Below are 22,276 nucleotides of genomic sequence, written 5' to 3'. Positions count from 1 at the left end.
CAAACAAGAGTTATAGTGAGGATTACAGTCAATGATGTTGCACTAAACTCCACATAATGCTTTTGTCTCACTTATATGAACTGTACCTTCAATAAAGTTATACAGTCAGTGGAATGACAAGTAATAGAAAATCAACATAAAAGAAACTGCAAAAGCTTTTAAAAAAGTAAAAAAAAAAAACCCAAACAAACAGAAACAATGAGCAAATAAAGGAAAGCACCCAGCAGATAATCAACAGGAGAAGACAAGATTTGGCAGCAAATGTTTTGTAGTTGACCAGCCCAGAGGACTTTTCAGGCATAAAGCAAAAACAGAAAAGCCGAGAACACAGCCAGCAAAAACAGATGTTAGAAAATGTACCAAAAAGCCAGGTGCTCGATTGTAGAATCAATGAGTAAGTACAACGTGGAAAAAGATGACTGAGAAAGATGGATTTTTGGGGCGGCAGTAGCTCAGTCCATAGGGACTTGGCTTGGGAATCGGAGGGTTGCCGGTTCAAATTCTGACACGGAATATGGAAGTTGGTGCCCTTGAGCAAGGCACCAAACCCCCACCAGCTCATGGGGTTTTTCTATTAGGGTCAGCTGCCGTACATCACTCCATTAATGTATGTCCCCAGCTCCTGCTTGTGAATGTGTGTGATTCAGGCTTGTGAGTGTGAGAAGCATGTCTCTAAAAATTAGAGTGTGAACCGCAATTTCCCCCTAGGGCATTAATAAAGTATATGAAATAATTTAAAAAAATTATAAATTCCACTTGATAGTCAACCAATAGGTGTAGTGGAAGAGGAATTTAAAACATCTCACGCAAGAGAGCAAACAGACATAAAGGGTGTTTGAAGAGGGTGGCCTAGGGTGGCATGGGCAACTCCTGGAATATGATTGGTTCCCCCAGGCACCACCCCAATTTCTTAATAAAGAATGGCTTCTGGTCAGGAATGGGACTCAAGTGCTAACCAATTTATGGGTTATGTGCTCGAGGGTGAAAGGAGTTGTTTGTTCCTTTACACTTATTTGAAATATTGAGGGACATAAATTTTTTAGAAAACCACAGGAAAAAATATGTAGGATTAGTGTAACTATTTTCGCTAGTTAAACACTGGACTTTAACATAATGTTAGATAATGAATTTGTAAATGAATAGTGGAGACAGAAATTATAAGTTGGAGTTCAATGATTAGCTCAAACTTCTACCTCAGAATGTTAGGACGACAGCATTTATTTTGTTCCTGAATATAAATGTCTTTTTCCTGGACAACAAAAGTGCTAACAGCTAGCAGCCTAGAAATAAGAAAATTTTACAACAAACCAGACTGTAAAGCAGGGGTGCTGCTTAAGCCACAAAGAAAGCAACAAAACTTGATTGATTAACTGCTGTACACAGATGCTTCATTTGATTAAATGAGAGGAAAACTCATGTTTAACTAAAAAAAGAAATCAGAGTCCATGATGTCTCACACACATCAGCCCAGCTACAGCAGTTAACCTCTTCCCTTGATGCACCTTGTGGGTTTTGGCAAATCCCACTGCATTAAAGCATTCTAGAGTGCAAGCTGCTCAATGATACTACATGACAGGTTGTATTTTTATCACTGCATGTGAACTTGACCGATTATCACTCAAAAAAGGTGTTGATATCAGGAGAGCAGATTAGAATGCAGGTAAACAAAAAGCCTGACACCCTGGTGGATGTCACTGGGTTGATTTCCAAAATAGTTTATTCAGAAGTTTGACACACGCAGGTCTCTTTAACAAGGTTGTCTGCTACTGCAAGGCCACCTATGATGCTGAAAAAAACTGTACTAAGAAATCCACCATCCAAATATGAGCAGTTCTGACAGAACTTTGTACGGTGTCCAAGGTCAAGGTATGCCACAAAGTATTATTCTCCTGTTCCCTGGTTCTCACAAACACTCAAGCTGTATCCGATAGAGAATCCTTGAAGAAGGAAAACAAGATCTGGAAGAGATGAGAAGGAGACAAAAACAAGGGGAACTGGGTCTGCTGTCTTGCCTTAGCATTAGAAATGAGACATTAGCCTTAATGTGCTTGATGGCCTCATATAACCCAGGACGGTGAGTAGGTGATTAATTATAGATATCTTTCACAATATTATTTTCAAAGGATAGTTATTGCTCTGACATTGCTCGTTTTTTTAACCATCTATATGGTTGTGAGAAAACGTAATGCAATGTATTGCCTGTATGTTGCTTATTTTACAGGTGAATCAGTTTAATTTCTGTGCATTGACATTCTTATAACAGATATCTAGCTTTTTCACTTCAAACAACGTGACATGTTGCTTGATTTATTGCCCTTTTTATCTCATACCACCTCAGTGCATTGACTTAAGAAATATTAAATTATTAAAGAAATTGAATATGGAACATGTGACACACTCTATATTATAGTTACCACTTTTTGTAAGAGGAGGACGTCTGAAACAACACGTCTACAACTTTGGATCTTGAGGTAGAAATTGTATGTTTTAGTTCTGCCCTCTTTGAATTCATTAGTTTTAATCAACTTTCCATGAGCCCCCAGGGGAATTTGCTTTTGTTGTGTTCATGTTACTTACGATGGGTAATCCATCACAGGGATGAGCATCTAATCCTTCTTTTCATGTCATAGTAATTACCTGTGATTGCTGCATACCAAGGACAGTCACACAGTAACAGAATGTTTACTCATTGGGATTGAGCAGACTTGTTTGAATTTCAAGCATCGTTTTTGGGCTGTCAAGGCTCATCCAAGTTAGGACTTTACTAATTAATTTGAACGTAATATAACAAGGGGAATTATACAATGCCATTGCAAAAAAATAGAATTCAGAACAGGATCTTGGAAAAAAAAACTTTTGGAAAGTTTTAAAAGTGTCAAAAAGTTCTGACCCAGAAAAAAGGATGCTTGTGTAAGCCTCTGTGTTGCTAAAGAAAGTAGCGAGTTATACTGAGTCCTGAAAGATTAAATGAGGCCTTGTTTCAAAATAAAAAACAACTCAACTGCAGATTTTTTATAAACTGCTTAATATGCAGCTCAAAAGACAAATCATCATCGTTGAATGTACTGCATGCATTCCTGTGAATACTTCTTCATATTAAAAATATTCGTAAATGATTTAATAACATATTTCCAGAATGACAAAACACAAAAAGCTTTAACTGAGAAACTACAATAACTGCTGAGCCATATAAAAGTTGCATTTTAACGCAATTTGAAATTCTTTTGTACAAAAATAAATTAGGGCATCGTCAGCAAAACAAAGGAGCTGATTGCTGTTTTTTTTTTCCATATCATAAATTGCAGTGTAGGGGTGTGTTTGTGTTGTTAATAATTTAGTATTCACATTGAGCCAATACTCAGTCTTTGAATTACTCAACTAAAATGCATGTCGTTGTGGTTTTACCTTGGGCTTGGAAAGATTTCATTTCATGCCCATATTTGACAAGTTTGGCTGGGCAAAAAAAGGAATTAAATATTAATAGACACTCCATGACTGTTCCAAAAAAACAGTGTATAAACATAATGTGCTGTAATAAGCACTTACAAAACAGTCTATGCAGTCAAATAAATTCAACTTGAATAACCGACAGAATTACTCTATCCAATGAGTTGGCTGATGCTCAGATTTTAATATCTTTAAACCTTGGATAACTCAAGTACTGTGGTAATTTACTGTGAGAATATTTGTGTTTTGTTACTCTACACTTTGCAAAGAATTCTCTGTTTGTGCTAAAAATAAATACAAGCATGATTTGACATTACCCAACATTTCTATTAAGATGCAGCATACAGTATTAGTCTGCAAAGGACTTTTTTAAAGCTACCATTCACTGCCCGATTCTGTCAATGTTCCTCACTGCACTGCAGAATGCACAGTGCATAGACTTGAACTGACTGCTTGGCTTCACTGTAGCTTCATCAGACCCCAGAGTGCATTACCGGCTCCACTCAAACCCTTTAATGAATCAACTCTGGCAAGAGCCATCAATATGAGGACACTGAATAATGCCCTCAGTGCAGACACTGTGCTTGTTACCCTATCCATTCTATAAGTGCTGATGGAGAAAGCAGAAAAAGAGCGCTGCACAGGTTGCTCTCGTTATGGTGCCAACCTCAATGCATTTATGTTTGATAGAATTATCTTAATCAATGTCACATCTGTTAATTCATAAGCAGTATAAGTATGGAAAAAAAGAGTGCATAAAACACTTTGCAACGCTCAAACTCCATCACACTGTAAATCAAACCATGAAATGTTAAACCAGTTATCTGAAGAGGTTTCTAATCCACAACCTGTACATGTGAGTATCTAGAGTTACTTTCAACTCTTTGTATTATAGATGATGTCTGCTGTTCATTTTCCCTTTTTAATTATTCAATTCATTTGTGGGAGTCAATTACATTGGTCATCTCCAGTTTTGAAGGAATTTGCAGTCATAATGTCCACTTGTGAAACTTTTTGTGAGTTAAATTTGACTTTTTACATGTTGGTATTAGAGTTCTTAAAATAGAAAGCAAAAGCAGACCTCTTTCAGCCGAGTCATTACAATTTATCCTCACAGACACTGACATTGGCGTGCTAGCGACTGCAGAGGTAAGGCGAAGCGTTGAGCTTAGATTTATTGAGTGGGCCGACTGCGAAGGGAATACGAGAGAGTAAAGTGCTCTCACCTGGAAAGTGAGGCTCACTGTGGTCAGGAGAGATTTTTTTCAGGAGGTGTTCACTTCTTACATCAATGCAAAAAGAGCTAATGAGGTCTGAATTGTTCCATATTAAAAGTAGAATTAAATTAAAAGTATTTGAATTGATTTGAATGAAATGAATTGATTCTTAACATTCGTCAGTGTTTCATATATGAACAGACAAGACAGAGTAAACGGAAGGTTTGACCACTTTGCTAAATAATGGATGCACAGTGTGCAGTGTTTATCTCCTGCACACTCAGTTGAAGGGTTGAACTTGGGACAAACCCCTGTATTTGCTTGAATACACCCTCAGCGTGAGGGCACTCTGCTGATGTGCCTTCCTTTGGGTTTTTTTTTGCTAGTAGGTTTCCATGTCAGCATATGTACTGTTTGGCCTCTGGGACCCCGCACGCCCTCTCCCCCTTGTGCACACTGAGCTTTGCGAGCTGAACAGGAGGAGATAACTTGTCATTTTTCATGTTAGATCATGTTCCAAATATACATCATCCACCTGTACATTTAGGAACTTAGTTTTACACCACGAGAATTTCAATCTGAAGTGCTCTAGGCACCATAATAAACTTTAATGCAAGGATTTTGCAGCACTCAGTCATGGTGACAACCTCTGCAATCGACTCAAGGGCCTTAAGGTGCTCACCAGGGATGTAGCAATTCCAGGCTTTTACATCTCACAGTCCTCTAAGTCTCCTCTGATCCCATCAATTAAACTGCAAACTCCTCTTTATAGCAGGCTTATACCGTATGTCCTTTACACAGTGAAGCCTGCTTTAGAGCTATACACACAACTTAACAGTAGCTTTTCAGTCCCTGCGAAGTTACCTTGTGTTATACATTGTCTGATGCAAAGGATAAATCCTTATGAGCGAAGAGTGCAAACTATAAAAACTGGTCTTATAGTTTTTTTTTTATAATTCTGTGTGAAATGTTGATTCTCTGATCATGCTGATTTCGAAAACACTCGTACAGTACGAACCGTTGAATGTTCGTGGACTTCTATTGCAAGCCTCTGAATCCCAGTGTGAAATGTTATGTCTAAAGATGGCACTGATGACAGGAGGGATTTTAAATGGATGCTAGAGCTGTTGGTAATATTTTGCTCAGATGTGCCTCCACTAAATGACTGCAGCTGCTCTGGAGACGTTCTGCAGATGGGTCCTGATATGATCACGATTTGGGAAAAAAAAACAAAAAAACTGCTTGACAGGAGCGTGACTGCAGAATCATTGCTTCTTTGCATCGTATGCCTTGACAGGATTGATTTCACTTTTGAAAATAACAGAATGTTTTTGACATGAAGTGGCTGGTGAAAGTTTAAAAAGCACACTTTGGGTTTGAAAAGATTTAACTTCAAACCCGAAGACAAATTATTTGGTTAGAAAGGGTTTGCAGTTTCTGTATTTAACACGGCAGGCGTACATAACACTAGTATTACTAAAAATAAATACAGGAGGTGCTTTACATGGGCTTGATGCATCTCTGTGCTGAAAGTGCACAATGTGGCATGAATCCTTTCTCTTGCTGAAAAGAGCCCATGTGCATTAGTCTGTTCTCCAGAGTGCACATGCTCCTCACTGGTCTACCCAGAGTATCCCAGAATACCACGACACAAAGCCCTCTCTAGCTAGTCCTGCCTTGAAGAAATCTGCGAAAAGCAATAAAGCGGTAGCGTAAAACCAAGTAGAGCCCCTGTTATACTTGTCGTCCTTATCATTCTACCCTACTTATTCCAGATAATAACAAATTACTGCCTGTGTCACTCAAGAGATGTGACTGCGAGCGAGAATAAAAAGTCATTATGGTGCTTCACAAGATGTTCCTGATGAATAATCGTGGTGAGCAGAAACAGACCTGGGAGTACATTAATGTCTTTGTCACCTGCTTGTGTGTAAGGCCACTCTTGGGCACGGATTCTGTAACCATTCATCGTCTATTCACAGCTGGCCTGGAAGCGGAGACGAAGAAAGTTTTAAAGCAAAGATGAGACATTTAATGAATGATTCCCCAGACTAAACATAACAGCCCCGGAGTTTGTGCTGTTTAATAGCTTCCCTGCTTCTGTGCCCCTCGGTGTGTGTTCAGAAAGCGAGGAAAAGACTCGAACAAAAGATTATGAAAGCACCTCTGAAATGAAATGTTGAAAGGTTAAGTGCACAGCTTTTACATGTACTGTACAAACAACAAAGGAGGTTCCACACTTGCGTAACACGTAGCTCGTCTAATAATATATATTAAAAGACTTGACGGAGGTGTTTTACTGTACAATACATTGAAAGTTATGATAAAAACAACAAATGTACATTTCTATTGATTTCAGTGTGCTGTAACAGAAGTGATCATGAGAGCATAAATTATATTACTTATATTTTATTTTTGTGTTACCCTGGAGGTCAGGGTCTACTTGTTATCGCTGTGAACCTGATTGGAGGACCATTATACCTGCACAAACTGCTCTTCACAGCTAAAAATGAGGATGTGATTTCTGAAATATTAGTCACTCTTTAGGAATGTTTAGAAAATGAATTAAGGTCAGAGCGATTGAATAAGAGTATAGAAGAGGACTGTTGAGTTTACAAGGACAAAGAGACAGAACTTGCTGTGCTGTTATGTCTATACTGTATGTGCTTAAGCCTTTTGGATATAAGTGCAGTGAAAATATTTTGCCAATATCAAAAAACAAGACCCCCCACTCCCAAAATGATAGTTAATATATTATGAATGTAAAACCAGATCTTATTGGTGTATAGTAATATAATGTGAGGTTCTGATGTGTGGATGGATCACTCTACTTACGACGGATAACTGTCAACCACCTTGAGTTTGCTACACAACAACAACAACACCACTCCCCTGTTACCCATCACATGTCCCTCCATAAGCCAATCAGAGGCTAATACGATAATATGAATATTAACAAGGCAAACGTTAAGACGACAGTAGATTCAATATAATTTCGATCACAGTGACCAGGCGGCACTGAAATAGTTAAATGTGTAAATATATCAATATTCACTTTGTAAACTTAAATATGTAAATAGTTCACTTTGTGAATGTTAACTTATTTTAACTGAAACTCAAATATATGACTTCAATTCACTTAAATCTTACAGTAATAATGGAAACTAATATTGCAGACTGAGTAGTATGGCAGAATAGTGCAAGTTAAAGTAATATTTCACGTGGTATTAATGTGTGAAGGATTAGCAAGTCAAATTTTCATATTAAACTTTTCTAATAAAAAAGATACATTTAGCAGCTATGGTTTTATTGTGTACAGCTCAAAATAGTCAGGGGTCCTAATGGCCGCTTCATTTAAAAGAAAAAAAACAAACTTGCATTAACTTTTGTGACATCTTATCACAAGGCTGAAACACTGACATGTGTTTGATGGGAATTCTTTGCCGCTGCGATGAGGACTATAATCTCTGTACACGGGTGTCTTGACATAAACGCGAGGCTAGCGGCGCTCCGAATTCTTCATCTTCAGTTAAATGTAGATGATGTTGCATGTACAGTAAGGATGTTTGAGAATTTTAAACTCAACACACATGACTAAAAGTCTTTTTGCATGACATGCATTAAAATTTAGAAGCGAATCACAGTAGGTCAAAAATGTCTTGTGACTTTTGGTCTTTCAGTGTTTCTCTAGCCCAGAAACCTTCCACACACAATCATTTAATACAGTCGAAACAAGCATCCATGTTCTATTTCTCATGTCGAGTCGTTACAACATCATTATGTGTGCTCTAGAAAGCAAGCAGTGCCACTTTAATATTGAATGAGCGAAGGAATAGCAACGCCAGTATCTTGCCTTCCGTAAAGCTATCAGGAAACCCATTCTGTGTCGAATGTGCTTTTTCCTGTAGATAGCATTTGCCATGGTTGACGGTACTGTACGTATTACCACGTCTATTTTTAGAAAGGCAATTTCAAAGTTTACTGTGCGCATATACATGCACATGGGGAAGTGTTTAAATGGCAGTAGGCATGTGTGTTCCAGTGTGTGTGTTGCCTACTGTAGCTACAGGCTTGTTGTTTGAGGGTTCAACAGGCAGCACATCTTCTTTTATTCTCCAGAGGGGGAAACCGGCTGTTTTGCGCTCCTCGTTCTTTACCTCCAGGCTTGACTGAGACTGAATCACTCAGACGTTAAATCAAGAACTTCACATCTTGAAGATTAGAAAATATGTAAATCTAATAACTTTACCCTCCGGGATAGTGCATAGCTGCATCATAATATAGCTTCAGGTAGTGATTTCTTTCAGTACTGTTGGTCATTTTTAAAAGACAAATGCAGATTTAAAGCAGCAGAGTTAAAATTTTACAACAACCCTCTTATCACACACTATCACATGAGAGTGGACCCATTAAGAGCAGTGACACTTTTAGCCAGTCTGCTGCTCGTGTGCAGACTGTTGCTAGTGCAGCATGCTTCAAAGATTTGCTAAATTTTCATACACACTCCTCCACTCCAGCTGCCACAATTTTTTATTTGTGCTTTTTTAAGAGATGTCTTCTTTGATTGGCAGCTTGGGATCAGTGAGGTACATATTCAATTTTAATATATTCAACACCTAAACTGTGTCATCCAAGAAAAACATCCAAGAATCTCTGAGTTATTATAAGTTACACCGACAGAAGCGTACCAGGCAAGGAGCAAATCATGTGTACATTTCAGACCTGGTTTACAATGGCATTCTGCTACTGAATGGAGACTACTATTTAAACTTAGGAAAGTAGTAGTCTTTGTTTGCTCTTGACATTTGTTTTAGTATCAACAAATCTACTTTATTTGTACATGCAGGAGCCAGCACTTAGCAATAGTTAGAAAGGAAAACGTCCTTTGAAATACAGAAACTTTGAGCAGAATCAGAGTCATTGACAGAGAGCCTATCATTTCAAAAATCCTGAAAGGAGACAGACTGCATGATCAGATGGTGTCCTACATTAATGTCAAAAACACACAATTCAGCCAAATTACCAATCAGAATCAGTTGGTTTTGTTATTCATTTAGAAAAAAAAAGTGTTATTTATAGTGTTTAATGGATCTATATAGTGAAGTTGGACTGTTGTCTGCAGTAATAACGCATCTGGTGTCACGGTCAACACGTTGTAAAGGACTCTCTCTAAATTAGTGATGGTTGTTGGTAGCACCTGATGCCCACCAGGTTCACGCAGAAGTACAACACTTGAGATGAGTTTTGCTAGTGTAGAGGGAGAGCTGACATCTTTATAGGATGTGAGAATTTTGCATAGGCTGCAGAGGCTGTTCAATTTAAACAGCTTTCAAAGAAAATGTGTACTGAACTTTTTCTTCACCAGCCTCTGAAGAAATGTACGAGTCTGTGGCAGCTTCCCTTTCAACAAAATCTTCAAATGTGCAGGTTTTCACAAGATGATCTATTTAGCATAACCAGGGCTTGGAGGAGAGCAAAACAATCATAGCCACGTATGACTTAGTAAAAGAAAATCAATCAGCATATGGCTCAAGGAGTTGTCATCAATTAATTAACTTGAATACATATTTCAGGTAAACAATCATGCTTTAAACAGTGATGTGCAATATGTGTTCTGCTGTTAGTAAGAATCAAATTGCCAAATGTATCAACCAAGCAAGTTAAGTAAACATTCAGTAAATGCACATGCTGTTTCTCAACAGGCGTGGCAGGCATCTGCTTAGAGCCCACGACCAGTAAGGGGCCCCTGAGGGCTCACAAACCAAAGCAGTGGCCCAAGACGTGCACATTTTGCAATGACAGAAGGAAACCTACCTATAGGTGGCCCAATCTGACATCTCTTACTCTCATTGCCCTGCAAAGTGTTGCGTGTATTATTGCTGTGGAGTCAGCATTGGGACACGGGCAGACATGATGGTGAAGAACGCGGGTTGGAGGGGCCACTAATTGATTTTGATCTAGGATTCCAGAATCACCACAGCAGACATGTTGGGGTGTCCTTTGCTGCTCTGATACTGCAGAAAAAGGATGTGTGTCAAATTGAATGAACTGAAAATCAGCTCCCTGTTGATTTCTCAAAACTTTAATTAAATATTAACTTTCCCTTTCCCCTGTCTTTATCTCTATTGGAGGCCTTGCCTTTGCAAACCACTTAAGCACACTAATCTCTCCAATTAATGAATGGGCACAACAAGATAGACAGTTTGTCTGTTCATGCACAAAGATGAGGAGGGCACACATAAATTTGACTTGGGGTCAAGTCTTCCCTGAATATTTGAACTGCTTGCTTTATTCAAATAGATTGAACACAACTTGTCTTGAATAGCAAATCTATAATCCCTTCTGAATATGTTACAAATTGTTTTTTTTTTAGCATCCACTTAATGTAGTAATAGCATAAATCAAAATAAATTACCCCAAATGTCTTTTATGCACGGTATATAAAAATGATAAAAAAAAAGGTGAATGAATAGCAGTCAGTTTCATTTTGTGTCAAGCTGTTGAGCACAGCGAGCTATTTTGGTCGTCATATCCATGCTTGCTCCTCTGCACATCAGCTTGGAGCCAACGTGCAACCTTTCAGTGCTCTGGGTCAGCATCCTGGAAGTTTGCCAGACATTCCAGCTCCTCAAGACCATATGGGGTCTTCCCACCGACCTCACTCCGCCCCCTTCTGCACCTTTTGCTTCAAGAATGCAACCATAACCCATCCTCAAGTACATCACATCTCATGATAAAACAACACTACTGCTTGAGGAGTTAGGACTGAAGAAAAGATGCTGAATCCCTCCATATAGAAAAAGTCACCCATTTTCTAAAAAGTGTGAATTCAGTGAGTATTTCTACAAAGTTAGGATCAGGAAAAGTGTCTGAGTTTTTACAAGAAATCAGCTGCTTTGTTTGTGAAAAGAGCTTTGCGTCCTTCATTGAGGCAAAAAAAAAAAAAAAAAGGGGGGGGGGGGGGTTTCATTCTTATTCTACATTTTTGCAAGACAGTTATTTTTACAATGATCATTTATATAAGTGTGGCTGTGCAAATACCAAAGAAAACGCCCCTTTGTGCCCTCTTTATGGTGGGCGCCAACATAGAAAACCAGTCTTTGTCTAATGCACGGCAGCACTCATTAAGAATAATTGCGTCCTCCATATAATGAACCCTTCTTTGACTTGAGTTCCCTTATGAATTGATGGTGAGTCCATGCTTCATTTGTGTTTCGAGGGAAGAACCTCTTGGGAAACCTTTCTGTGAAAGCCCAGTGGGTGGGAAGAAGAAGAAGAAGAAGAAGAAAAAAAAAATGTCCTCTTGGTTGGAGCATGGCAGGGCCGGGGCAGCTGCAGGACTGACCCTGCCAAGGACAGAGAGCTTCCCATGCCTGTTCAATGCCATAAAACGGGTCATTGAACAGCTAAATGGAGTCATTATGATGAGTAATTAAAAGAATACTGCTGAAGACTCCTAAAGTCCCCTTTTCTTTGGGTTCCGCTGCTTTTTTGTGTCGTCATGGCCTTTTTGCTGAAAGGCAGCTGCCTGAGGCCCCTTAAACTATCACCCCTTTCATTGGAATGCAAATAGCGGCCTTAGGAGCTAATTGAATCGCATTATCTATTGTCCTCTCATTTACGGGAAATCTAGCCATTTCGCAGATTTCCATTACTGATTGTTGCCGATTGAATTTTGCCCGAGCTTCATATCTGATACAGCATGTCATACACTCTGAATCACAAGGGATGAGAAAGCTGAATTGTTTCATTGGAGAAGGAGGAGTAATATGAATTTTGATTGTGCCGTTATCTAGAGCTATGCAGATATTAATATGTATGTAGGCAGAAAAAAAAGGCAGCCTTGCTGTAGAATCTGTGTGTAAACAGAAGCGTAAAGCAAGCACGGGCAGTGCACAAAGGATGAGGAAATCATGATTCATCCACATATTGTCGCGAATACAAAACATCCCCTGCAATACAAAGCTTCTCTTCCCTTTATTCTAAATTCCAATAAAAATGCATGATGGGCCCATGTGGCCTCCCTGAGCGGTGAGAGCAGCATATATTGCCTCACTTTTACCGAGAGTCATTAAGATGATAGGGGGACCTGATGTTTGATTAATTAGTAGAACTAACTTTGGCAAGAGCTGAAACTGAAACAGAGGATTTCATTAGCTCATGCTTGCTCGATAAGGTTAATGAGGTGGTTCAGAATCTTCAAATGAAAACAAAGGAAAACAAAGGATTCATACTTGCTAAATTTATTTAGGAGACTGCAACGCCAAAGAAGCTTATACGCTGAACATTCAGGTGTCATAACAGTGATTTCACATGTTGACTTCATATGTGTATGTGTGAAAATGTTAAGTGCTTGTTGTAGTGCTTGACATGCTAAATCCATCCTCTTGCACTCAGTTGTTTTCAAACAAAACTCTCAAACTGAAATATTAATAAGTATCTCTGCTGTTTTTTTTTCTCCCTGCAGAGTAAACAAAAGAGGAATCTGTGAACATCTGCCTTGCAGAAGGACACCAGGGATGGTCCCTCGCTGCAAGGACTTCAGCCTAGATTACAGACGTAAGCGCAGGTATTTGGTACACTTGCTTGTTGCAGCTCTGCATGAGCAAACGCCTCCTAAGAGGATCACACAGAATCCATCGCTAAGCTTCTGGTCAATACTCATGACAGGGACAGTGCCAAAGACATGTTATTCAAAGGACGTGTTGCACAGTTTGCATATCACTCCATGGACTGTTGTTGTGTCCGTCGCGCAACTTCTGCTCTTTCATCCAGAGAAGCATTTCGCACTCATAAATGTTTTCTTAAGGGCTTACAAGGCAATGCGCACACTTACAAAAGGCTTGGGCATGTATTTTTTATGGCAACAATAACATACCTGTAGAGATCATTAATTAATTTCCTTTTTCTTCTAGTTCATTTGTTTACCCTTTCCGAACTACTCCACTTCTCATTTTACCCTGCTCTATTCTTTACTATTTTTTCTTATTTCGATATGAAATAATTCTTTTTAATGCAAAAAAAAAAAAAGTTTTCACAAGAAAAACAATCAGAAAGGGTCCATTATTTTGAGCAATAAAGTTTGTTTATCCCCTTTATATTGGCAGAGTTTTTAGTTTTTTTATGAATACAAATGCAAACAGCGATTCAAAATAAACACTGGTTCGGGTTGCATGCATGGTTTAAAGGTTAACTAGCTTTTTTTTAATTCTAAATTCATCTTCTCTTTATACCTTAGGTTCGATTGTTCTTTGGACTTTGTTTTCAGATATGTTAAACATGTTCAGCTGAAGGAGCATGCTTTATCTCTCACACTAGGCTAACATGCCATGCTTCGAAAGTTCTTTTGTAAGAAAGTTTTCCCCCCTTTATTTTCCTCTGTTATATACACAGTGATATGAAACACATGCATGTATCAAACAACCAGTGCTGCATGTATGGTAGTTATTGTGCCTAATAGCAAAGGGACATGACCTCAAGTTTTTAGTCATCATTAACTCACAGTCCTTCAAACACATTTTCATAAACTTGTACACCCTTTCTATTTAACTGGCTCACTAATGGGCTAAAGTCATGTAAATCACAGCAGATGGGGAGCTCCCTTTGGCTTTATTCAGGCTCATGTCAGCAGCAGTACAGTTTGTTCCTACTGTCCGTCCTCTTGCTGTTGACTTAATTGTAGCCAAAGGTGGAAAGCTGCAATTACAGATGTTGGTAATATATATATATATATATATAAATTTAAATTACCCTTATCACATAAAGTATATTCTAATGTTTGAAAATCCAGTGCCCCATTCCCCCATGATGTACAGTATTTGAATACAATTCACCATTGCAGTTGCAATACATACCAATAACAATTTGCATATATCTTGCTATTAGGAAGAAAAAACATCACCTCATGTAAGTATCTAACATCACAAGGTGGTAACGTTATTCCTTTTCTGTCTATGTCAGGCAATTTGATTATCTGGTGTAAAACAACAAAAAAAAATCCTAAATTGTAAATACTTGTCTTCAAAATTAGATTACAAAACAAAATCCCAGTGCCTATTAGACCACAGAGAAATTCACACCAAACAGAGAAATGCAATCTGAACATGATAATAATGACCCGTCTGCTCTTGAAACCAAAGCAGAGTACAAATAATATACACTTGTTTGAAAAATAATTCTCACTCTGGAGATAATGTATTCTGAGTATTCATCTTATCATGTTAATCATTACAACAATGCATTCAGTGTACAAGATCTGCCAGATGCCCTTAAACACGAATAATAGCTTTTTGAGTGTAATTAACCAAAGTATATTTTGACGTTTTTCTTTAAAGGTTTGTTTTCTTTGACTTTCATGTTCACTTTGTTTCTATTTCATGTGTAAAATGGGAGCAGCTATTCGAGTCACATTTAATTAAGACTACACGTTTCAAGAAAAAAAGCCTTAATGATATGTGGGAGTGTATGTTCTCATAGACTGAACATTAAGTCCCCATTGGAAACATCAAACATGAGGTTTTACTGTTGGATCAATTTATTGACTTTGATTTCATTCTCGCTGCCTTTCAAGTAAAGCCAAAGGAATTTCACTACATCTGAGCTGCCCATAAATATTTTTGACATACAAATAACATAATTGTAGTGCATTAATAGACTAAATAATGCTACTATTTACCTCCATCCTAAAAAAAGGTTTGAGAGGCCATGGGAAAAGTAGTTGAGCGATGTTTTAAAGAAGAAGATATGCCTGCACACTTTTTCCAATGACACAAATTGCCTTAATTCATATATATCTTTTTGACCAGAGGTCTTCCTTAGGTGACCATTTTTTAAAACGTCAGGGTTTCACCAATAGAATTGGAGTGATAGTGCTGCTGCTGGTGGTGAGGGTAAAGTGACGAGTTTGTGTGCCAAGGGCCGAGGAGGGATCACAAAAGTCCCAGTTTAATTATTTCATTTTGAAAAAGAGTGTCCAGAGCTATTTCTTTTCAGAGACTCATATTTCAGAGTTTCCCTGCAGAGATATATCCTTTAATTTAACTGGTTTGTAAAGAAACGAGAAGAAGAAATGGAGTAATGGTGAAAGAAGTTTTGAACTTTTTTTTTTTTTTTTTTTAAACACTACTCTGTGTCCATAGAGGTATTATTGTGAGTCAAGGCTCCAGCAATTTGACTTTAGTGCATTTGTTTCTCGTTTAATTCATTAGTCAATTATGTATTTACAAGATGTAACATTGAATAAGTATAAAAGTTGGCATTGGACTCAGAATAAGGTCACTAATCCCTTTGATTGCCATTCTCCATCCAGGTCACAATAGCTTAAGGCTTTAGCCCTATCAAGCTGTAGTGCCAGCTCCCACGCTAACCTGGATTCCTAATTGATGGCACTCAAGAAGAGTTATTTGAATGGATTACCTTAAAGAGCATCATGGATTAGCCTGTGAGAGACATGGATCCAGAGGAAGCCTTAATTTAGCCACATAAAGTTGTTATAAAACATCTGTATGGTTAGTTAATTATTGGACTTTAAACTCATCTAAGGAATGAAACTCTTCCCCCACGATTGCTCAATGCATCGACATCACTCTGGGTTGTTATCTCACTTTGACATGTTGGCTGCTGTTGTGTTGTTTGGCGCCAAAACAGTGCATACTATTAACTGATCAATGCAGTCAAAAGCACAACTTGGGTCTAACTATGGAATCTATGTTTGTGTCTTTTTTTCTGATAGGCAGAATAGCACCATTTCAAGGCGGCACAATCCATATTACAAGGCTAAATGTCACACTTTATGATAAGCATTGCATTTGATGATACTTTTTTGAGCTATAGTGACCAATCACAAAATGCAAAATGACGAAACACCTACTTATGTATGGTTCGATGATAGTGCATTTCATATTCTGAGTTCTTCCAAGTGCTTTGAAAGAACTGTCATTACTTCAACTATACAGTAGATGCACATTTTTTGGTCACTTAAGAGACTCCTCCTCCTGAATTTAATGAAAGCACCCCTGAATTAATAGTACAAAGGCATTAGGAACATTTCCTATTATACTGAATGGCTTTAACATATTGGAAATAATTGAATAATGTTTGTCATGTTTGAAGTAATTTAAAGACCGGGCATTGGGTTAGTCTAGGTTATAAATGCTGGAGAGTGAGAATGGTCACTTGTTATTGTCGCTACACAAATAAACATGAAATAAATAATATATAACAATTTGACGTATACAAATTAATTAGTTCTGCAGAAATGGAATGTTTTATCTATCATATTCTTACAAAATAGTTTGGGGAGTAAAAATTACATGAAACTCTTACTGCTGTTAATAAAAAAAAAATGTTGAGCACCCATATAGGTCTCATCCTAAAATTGCCCTGACCCAACATTAACATGTCAAATGCTGTTCTTATGTAGTGCTGCTCTTATAATGTGTGTGTGTGTGTGTGTGTGTGTGTGTCTCTCTCTCTCTCTCTCTGCCCCCCCCCCCCCCCCACACACACACACACACACACATTTTAATCAAGCCCTGTATTTTGTAAATTAACACTTGCACAGGCCAGTACCCAGTCTCAGCAATGAGCAAGGTAATCATGGTGAACATGAGTTAAAGTTAAAATAGAAGTACATACAGTAGTTTTGACAGACAGCTGTCATGTTTTCATTACAGACTCTCTAATGAATTTTTTCCACATCATTGATAAAGAGCTCTGGCATCTTTCTTACCACCATAGGAGACATTTCTTGATTCATGACACCTTAATTTTTCCCTCTTATTACATCTATATTAAACATCATTCAGACATGGTGACAGGTGACAGAAAAACAAAGCCTATTGTCTCTCTAAGTTTTAAATCCATAAAAACAAACACTTGTAATGTGAATGTTTTTCAAACACAAACTCAGGTAACTCCTGCATGAGTGAGAAAAGAAGCGATAATTGAGGCTTTGGTTTAGGAGAAGGATTAAAAACTTGAGGGCACTCACCTTTAAAGAAGGATCTCCGGCCATCTGCTTTTATGTTCCCACTCGTCTGTCTCCCTTTCCGTTGTCTTTCTTGAGGGCTGACCCTGACTAAGGATTTACAAACAGTAGGCGAACCGGATTCGTCAGAGTTAGCCTATTGTTGAATCATCGGCAATGTATTTGTTTATGGCACTCATTCCTTATTGTCAATTTGCAATATTATAGATAAACCACTTAATTAAGCTTACTGACAGCCCACCTGTGGCCATCAGTGTGTGTGAATTCAACCACCACCTGTCAAACCACGGAAAAGAAAGCAACGATCTTTACTGTCTTTTGACTCATTGGAGCTTTGTCTGTAATTCTGCCTATCATAACATTTAACAGTCCTGATACTTCAGCAACAGTCCAACACATTACATCCATACATTGCTACCGATTGCTTCAAATTTGCCACTGCTGTATTTTCTGTAATGATTTTTTTTTTTTGAGATTGATATTTTTTTTAACTGCAAAACATCAAAATGCCGGCCTCACGCTGACTTCTTTTTTTTTTTTTTTTTTTTTTTTTTAAGTTTTGTTTTCGGCCTTTTTGCCTTTATTGATAGAGGAGGACAGTGGATAGAGTCGGAAAGGGGGAGAGACATGCGGGAAATGGGCCACAGGCCGGACGCGAACCCGGGCCGCCCGCGCGCGAGGACTGAGCCTCAATACGTGGGGTCGCGCGCACTGCCGCTGCGCCACCGGCGACCCCGACTCACGCTGACTTCTTGACAGAATTGACAAAAGGCTGATTAGGACCTTCCATTTAGTTTTCCCAGCCAATGAGAGCCTGAGTTGAAAGGAGGTGCCTGCCCCAGTTCTATTCTGGGAAATTGCATGCAACTGTGCCGATAAATGACGTTTCTTGTAGCTAATAAAATAAGACTGAGTCTCTTTCTAAACAACCTACCTCCAACATTAACTTTTACATTTACTTTAAACAGCATGTAAACTCAGTCATTTTTGTAGAGGTTTTTGAAAAACAGAATGCAATAAAGCTGAAATGCTTCGAGGGCATGATCACTTAACTAAGGGTTAGGGTTCATTGTGTATTTGCTCTGTGTTTCACAGTTTATGATCTATACTTTAAATAGTCTCACGTATAGCCTACAGGTGAACAATGATTATTATATTATAGTTATTTTTTAATTTAAAGTTAACTTCAGGATTTAAAACCACTGCAAGACATGAGACGATCAGCTCATTGTTTGCTTTGAGTTTTTAAGGATGAAAACATATCTATAATTATAATCATAACCTGCTGTGTTTGGTTATTACATAAAAAAATTACCTCACCATTTCAGGTTTGGATCTATGTTTGATGATATATTTATTGATTTCAAACTTATCTCTTTAGAAAGATAGCACTAAAGGTGGAAATTGCATTTCAAATGGATTATATATCAGTGTCTGACTGTCCAACTTGGGCGGTGACGTGTCAGGATTATGCCACAGCCCCGACAAAGAATCACTCACCCAGAGTGAATTGAGAACTTATTTGAGGGTGTAATAAATCAGTTGTCTCCAACTTTGTGTGATCAAGATTTATGTGGAGCCGGTTTTACAGTACACAGCTGCATTGAGTAACACATGCAAAGATAATCTGAACCACAAATAATCTTAAATTAACAACAGTTTAAAAAAAACATTCACATTTGAAAAGAGCATAAGTGATCAACTGAAGGACTTCTGGATTCCAATTATATCTTATCTCCTCCAAAAAAAAAGTCTGCTATGAGCTCAGCAAAAATCGGTTAGATTTGCTGTCCCCCCTGCATGGAACATTCTCCAGAGTGACTTGACACTGGCAGATCTCATTTAGCTTCAAGCCTTTGGCTCGATCTTACATACCAATGTAGTGTTTTTAAATTGTTATTCTGTAAACAAATTTGCATATTTTAATGGTTGTTAGTTCTTAAACTAGCTAACTGTTAACTGTTTCTTAATCATATATTCATTGTGCGTCTGCCCTCTTGGCCTTGGTCATACTTATGAAAAAATATGTTAATGGAATAATGGGCTAATTACCTGGTTAAATAAAGGTTCAATATTTAAAAAATAAAGTAAAATGCAATAAACGTTCAGAATTGTTTTTTCAGAGCTTCCCAGGGTGATGTATAGCATCACATTAATTGAAATATATGTCAAATATTGTGTACTGAAACATTTAAAGCTAATAATCAAATTACAAATTATCAAATAATACAGTGAATATCGAAGAAGTTCAATAGAAAGAAAGGTAAGACACACATTACAGTATACAATGTGTTAGTTTTTCCTTTCATTTAACATTCAGTTTTTGTAAATGTGAGTGTGGCTGTTTGCAGCATGTACCCCACCTCTCGCCCAATGACAGCTGCAATCGGCTCCAGCTCCCCCCCCCCATGACCTTGAATGGGAAAAACTGTAAAGATATTTGATTGATTGATAATCCTTGGCAGACAGTATTGATTTTCTTTCCTATCATGTAATGTGTTTTTGATTGACCACTTTTTGTCTTAAATTTGGTTCAGAAAGTAAAACCTTGCTTTACTTGACTACGGTCAGTTTTCTTCAAACTTTCTCTTAAAAAAACCCAAAACATCCTGGACAGTATCATTTGAATAATTCCTGGGGGTTTTACATCATTGGCAAAATGATATTCACTTTGTCCTCTTTTCTTGAGTTACATTATGAGACAGGTGACATCTTTTGACAAGACAAACATTGTTTACAAGAAGCAGTGAGGAGCCCTGTGAAAGGCAGGAAGTTGTTTTTAAATTAAGGGCTTGTATTATGTATAAAAATAATAGAGCCTGGTGTTAAAAAACACTGAAACGGCTTCATTTCGACTGCTTCAACTTTAGCACATGAACGCTGCCATACTCAAGATGCCTTTTGTAGCCCAGTTGCACTGAAATATCTGCCCTTTGCAATAAAACAGTTAACGTTTTTTAAACCAGGGAAGCAAAAGGTCTTTTTTCCCCATCTGCGTTTGTGGAAGTGAATTTAAACAGACAACAGCAATAAAAATGCAAATTCTGACTCAAAGTTATCAAAGCAATTTATGCCCGTTTATCTCCACAAATGTCCTTCAGCATTTTAAGCATTTATTTGTTGCATCCTCTAGCCTAACTGGAATGATAGTCCTCCCGGTGGTGTACCTGTCATCTCCTGTCGAGATCTCCTTCAAGTCTACACTTTGCGTGCTGTGGTGCACCAAAAAAATCTTTCACTCAATTTTAGTGTCAAGAATGACGTCTGGCCCTTATGGAGCCTGAAATAATCTGCCCTGTCAGAGACAATAACTTTCCTTTCAAGAGAGAGAGACAGATTTATTTCCAACAACGGCATCACACAGGGTGGTTGTTTCCGTTTGCTTCCCCCGTGATTCCTTCCATACCTGCATTCATCACAGACCAAGCCAATTGCAACACCAGGAAAAATCTGACTTTTCTTACACCCTTGCTAGCACGGATTGATTTTTGGCCTGTCATATTGTCTGGCCGTAATGTTCCTCTCTGTGTTCTGAAACAAGGCTTTATGCTGGAGGTGCAGAGAATCAATATTATTCTCCCCAAATTTAATGATCATCAGCTGATCAGTCACATAACAAACTTCGGTATTTAACATCATCAGCTATGTCTGACAACAATAAGCTTGAAAGTACACTTACTGCTGCATATAAAACTTATCATGCCTTTTAGGCCCCAGGGCCAGAGCCTTCGTTATATATATTAATACCAAATACATTCTCAAACCAAATACAAAGAGACAAACAAGTAAAATGGATGTAAAAAAAATCTGAAGCCAAATGTCCATGAAGCTATATCTAAATTTGAACAAAGAAATCTGAAAAAAAAAAAAAAAAAAAACACAGACATGCTAAAATTTAAACAACAAAAACAAAGAGATGCCAAATGGACATAGAGAGATAGGTAATGGATACAAAAAGACTATTGAGATGCCAAAACACACCTAGAGAAGATAAACCACCTCCAAAAAAGTGAAAAAATAACGACCAATAAAATACCATAAAGAAACGCAAACCAACTCCATACAGAAAATGGAATCACTATGAATACATTAAGAACAACCTTAAAGAACCAAGAGCCAAAAAATTAAAACAATTCAAGACAATTAAACTTAAATAAAATGACTTACAAATTTCCAATATTTGCTTTTGCAGAGCTTAAAATGGAGATAAGAAATTGAATGTTTTCATAGGGTTAGCGTTACTGTATTTCATTATGTGCACAAACAGAAAGATAGCTATTTAACTACAACCCATAGTCTTTGTTTAACTAGCAAAGGAAGTAAAGAAGCAAACAACCATTCAGAAATAGAGAATGATGTTTGTTATGTATATTTAGGTGGCTGATTTGGACAAGAAATATTTCCCTTGAACAGCAAGTCTCACAGTTTCATTTTCCAGATGAAACAGATTCAGTCATGTATTTGTGTGTGTATTTAGCTCAAAAGAAGTAGATACAAGGGGGAGCTGCTATTTCAAACACATAGAGAAATGTAAAAGCCATCGATGAAAAGGGGGGCTCAGTATCTTACAATTTTGAGCATATGTCTCCTGCAATCCCAGACCGGCTGTATCTCTCATTACACG

At 37.8% G+C, this 22,276-nt stretch overlaps 1 protein-coding gene across 2 annotated transcripts in view; it reads left to right on the top strand.

Moving 5' to 3' along the window:
- The window catches only part of elfn1a (extracellular leucine-rich repeat and fibronectin type III domain containing 1a), a 68,841-nt gene that overhangs the window by 33,981 nt on the left and 12,584 nt on the right, over positions 1-22,276 (top strand). The window contains exon 2 of one of the 2 annotated variants that reach the window (XM_079365508.1): positions 13,132-13,223. The gene's annotated coding sequence lies outside the window, so the exon portion shown is untranslated. Of the gene's footprint in view, positions 1-13,131; positions 13,234-22,276 lie in introns of both variants that reach the window. The other variant, XM_079365507.1, reaches the window with a different exon arrangement.

The sequence above is a fragment of the Symphodus melops genome (assembly GCF_947650265.1).
Source record: "Symphodus melops genome assembly, chromosome: 17".
Classification (NCBI taxonomy): domain Eukaryota; kingdom Metazoa; phylum Chordata; class Actinopteri; order Labriformes; family Labridae; genus Symphodus; species Symphodus melops.
This window is presented reverse-complemented; position numbering and strand designations above follow the sequence as displayed.